The 4,031-nt window shown below is 38.5% G+C and overlaps 1 long non-coding RNA gene across 2 annotated transcripts; it reads right to left on the bottom strand.

Moving 5' to 3' along the window:
• Positions 1 to 2,180: 2,180 nt before the first annotated feature.
• Positions 2,181 to 3,385, bottom strand: LOC127299763 (uncharacterized). 2 transcript variants are annotated; one of them, XR_007850645.2, is made up of 4 exons: positions 3,191 to 3,385; positions 2,951 to 3,024; positions 2,348 to 2,547; positions 2,181 to 2,285 (listed from the first exon to the last, which is right to left on the bottom strand). It is a non-coding gene; the product is annotated as an uncharacterized lncRNA (long non-coding RNA). The 2 variants fall into 2 exon arrangements; XR_007850646.2 differs by having other exon boundaries at positions 2,181 to 2,279.
• Positions 3,386 to 4,031: the final 646 nt, after the last annotated feature.

Here is a 4,031-nt window from a genome sequence, read left to right as displayed (position 1 = left end):
CGTACCTTCTTGCAAAGGAAGGGAACACAGGAATAAACCCTCGTCTCCGCGTGCTATCAGTTATCTCTAACCGAACTCCTTACTTGTGATATAACTGCCTGTGAGAGCCTTCGTTCTTGAGTTACTTGTATCCTCATATAGGTTGCTTCACCTAGTTTGCATTAGGCTCATATTTATATTCCGCAAAGCCTAATATTGCAAGTAAAGAATTAAAATTTGTGGAAACTTATTCACCCCCCTCTAGGTTTACCATCTCTGAACTTTCACGCGAGTTCCAAACATTTCATCGAGCTGTGTCATTTCATCGAACACCGGTTTTGCAATCTATGTTGCAGGTTTTGTGTTCAACCACGCTTTTTTCGGCCTACAAATCACGTTTTTCTCGGTCTGCATCTGCGTGTTTGCGGTTTGCGGGTTGACATATTTACTAGAGATGCTCTAGTAGTCCCTTTCAAACTGTGTTCATCGAAGGAAGCATCATCGTCAACCCTCGCATAATCCAACCGAGGTTTAGTCCTGCTGATGGCCTTGGGTCTTAGCCCATGTCCTAATACAAATTCTAAAATACTCTTGGTCCATGTAGGAAAGGCAGATCCTATACACCGACTAGGTCGGCGCCTATTGCGCGCCGCACACCTCCGCGCGCTGTACGGGCCGGCCCAGTTAGGTGCAGGTCGTCTGCTTTTTTCAATCTTTACTATTACTAGTTGAATGCACGTGCGCTGCTACGGCTATTTTTCTTCTCGCAGCATATTAAATAATATCTGCAAAAATTACCATGTATAAAAGGCACAATATATTCTAAAAGCCCACAAGATTCTACATCGTTTGAAATATATTTTTAAAACTTATATAATTGGTATAGTTTGAATATGAAATAAGCACTCAAATTTTTTATATTCACAAATATCTACTCCATTCACAAATATCTACATGTTACATGTTTGCCATTCGGACATGGAAGAAATGGACTTAGAATTTTCCTTTCTTGTCATGCATTCAGTGCCAATCTAAGCTCAGGTGGTGCTCAAAGTCGTTTAATTGTTACTGAAGTCACAATGTGCATTTGGGATCCATATTACCTTCATGATAATGCTACTCTTGGAAAGTTATTTGCTAATCTATCATTTGTAACATTTCCTAAAATATCATGAGAACCTCATCAGCTTCGATAAAGATACCCGACGATGGATCACTCTTTGACATCTTCTCCTGGCCTTCTTTTAAAATGGGGAGCATATCTGTAATTCACGTTAAGGAATAACTTTTTTGTGCAAGCTAGCAATGAGCCACTATCCAGGAATTCTAACACCATAACCATTGAGACACATATATCAACGCTTATAAGGCAAAACACAATATAGAAAGAATATAAATAGCACACCAGTGTTAGATCAGGATAAGATGTGACAAAATTATTGGTTTGTTCTTCCTTTTTATTTCATCGCAGCATATGTCTGCCTACACAAGAAAATAGTTTCGTCGAAATTAGTGGCAATCTAGAAATCTATGATTCATTACGATTAAAATAATAATGAATCGTGGGAATACATGACTTACAAAAAGATGAACAAAAAATTCTTGTAACCCTATATGCATGTATCACTTTGGTTTCTCATTTCTGACCTATTCTGATGTCTACATACATCTAACTCTAAAAATATATGTCCATATCGCCAAATATTAAACATTAAATAGTTTACAGCAAGCAACCCTTCATCTTAGAAAGATGCAAATATGTATGAAATGGCTACATTATTTTGTAATAATCCTTCCAACTCATGTATCATAGGGAGTTGAACTAATTAACCAGAGAGAAATTAATTAGACAAATCAAATCACTGATACCTTCCTTTTTGAATAATAATATTAATAAGATAATCTATTGTTACATAATTTATCCCTCTTTCCCAGCACAGCCCCAGATAAAACAAATTGAGGTCAGTTAACAGCGACCATAGGGAGATAGCTTAGATTCTCCAGGGAACCATTCATCCATGTCCATGATCATGCTCTTCCAAAATAACTTCCCAAAGCTGAACTGCAGTACTCCGCACACATAGCTAAAACTTTGCACACAACTGACCATCTGAGTTTGTTATCTCAATTATATCAATTCCTAGCAATTAAATTTTGATTTCACGGGTTCTGTAACAAACATTCAACTTCAATTTAGAAGGATATCATCATGTCTTCTTGCAGCTCCCAATGGTTAACATGACATCAGAAGAATCATTTCAAATCCAAATTTACCCATTCTTTCTTTTATTTGTCCTTTTCTGAATCTGAAATTATATGAGAATAATAACACACATAGACTGGCTGAAAAAAACTGAAAGATTCTCACCTTCTTCCTAAACAACTTGAACATGAAACTGAAATACGGTGACACTACTTGAGCGTTGCAAACATGGATTCCCTGTTTGCCTTCTGCTTCTCCAGCTCCGTCATATCATCCAGCTCCTGCTTCCACTCGTTGAGCAAATTCTCAAAGAACTTTTGAAGAGAAGTTCATATAAGGCGCCATGCCCAGATATATTAATGAAACTACAAAAATGTTTAAGAAAATCTAGATATTAGATAAATTTAATAAAAATCATAATAAAATCATAATTGATCAATATAGCAGTTGCAAATATTTATTTGAAGTAGAACACTTCCGCAATTATTATTATTTTTTACATTTCATGTCACAATGAGAAGAGAAGCTCCCCAAAAATGGAGAAAACAAGAACTATCGCATTAAATAATCTTGAGAGGCAAGATTTTTTACTCTTTATAAAAGACACATTAGGCCTCATATAATTAAAATGACAGCAATAGAAAAATGTACATTGTCACTTCACTTAAAAAGAAACTTTTCAATCGTAGTCTGAATGTGGAAATGATGAAATGTAAGAAACATACAAAGATAAAATCGATGAAAAAGGAGTGTCTTCCAAATTTTTACCTCTGATGTATGCATAACAGCAGCTCCGTACTGATTGTGCACGATACCCACTTTAGTACATTTTGTATCTTTAACTGTGTAGATGATAAAATAATGTGAGAAGATTTACTGGTTATAGAATACAATGGTTTCAACGAATGAATCTCAATAAGCCACAATTAATGTATATAAGCTTCATAGAGAGGATCAAGTACGTTGCAGGTTGAAATAAAATGCAGCAATACATCAACAATTTCTTACCTTTTCAAGATGTAGCTTGTTCCAATGCTCAAGAAAAAATCTGAAAAAACAGAGCAACTTACTTCCCTTTATGAAATAAATTCCATCATGTCCTTGCAGTCACAGTAAGCAAGCATTCAATTTAAAAAGATACCAATCTACAGGCATTCAGCTACAAAACATTAATTAAGGCGCCCGATAGAAGCAGGTCATGAGCTTAATTAATCTTCATCACTGACAATGGCGTCCGACACCGTTGCTCCCGCCACTGCCTCTGCCCGCCATAGCCAGCTGATGATGTCGATGGCTAGGTTTCCAGCAAAGACACGTGAAGGCGCCGCCGACAATATTGCTCCATACCTTGACTCGAGGAAGCCAAGCACCGCAAGCTGGTGGCATCGACGCCACCGCTGCTCATCAGAGAGGCAGCCTAAAATCGTGATGCCAGCAGATGCTGGCACCCATGCGCGCACGCCAGATGAGAGTGGCCTGGTGGTCCCATCCGCCGCTTGATGCTTCTTGTGCTCTTGCTCCGCTGGCCATTAATGGAGGTTGCTTGCTCAACCTCTCCTTGCTAACTATGGTGGGTTGATCTGAGAAAGACAAAATAGAGATGTGAGTGGATAAACTTTACAAGCGAGAAGGGAGGAATCAAGAAGAATGGATAGAAACGTATCTCCTCCGTTGAGGTTCTCTGGCCGAGCTCAAGTGTGCAGAGGTACTCTTCATCCTCACGGTCGGAGGCCACAAAAAATTGCAGAAAGATCACCTGGTCGCCGAAGGACAAACTTGGGACACCTCGTTCCCGAGCATGATTCCACACCTGTCAGCCACTCCCAAACTCACATGATGCTGCTGCAAT

Source organism: Lolium perenne, chromosome 5, assembly GCF_019359855.2.
Source record: "Lolium perenne isolate Kyuss_39 chromosome 5, Kyuss_2.0, whole genome shotgun sequence".
NCBI lineage: Eukaryota > Viridiplantae > Streptophyta > Magnoliopsida > Poales > Poaceae > Lolium > Lolium perenne.
This window is presented reverse-complemented; position numbering and strand designations above follow the sequence as displayed.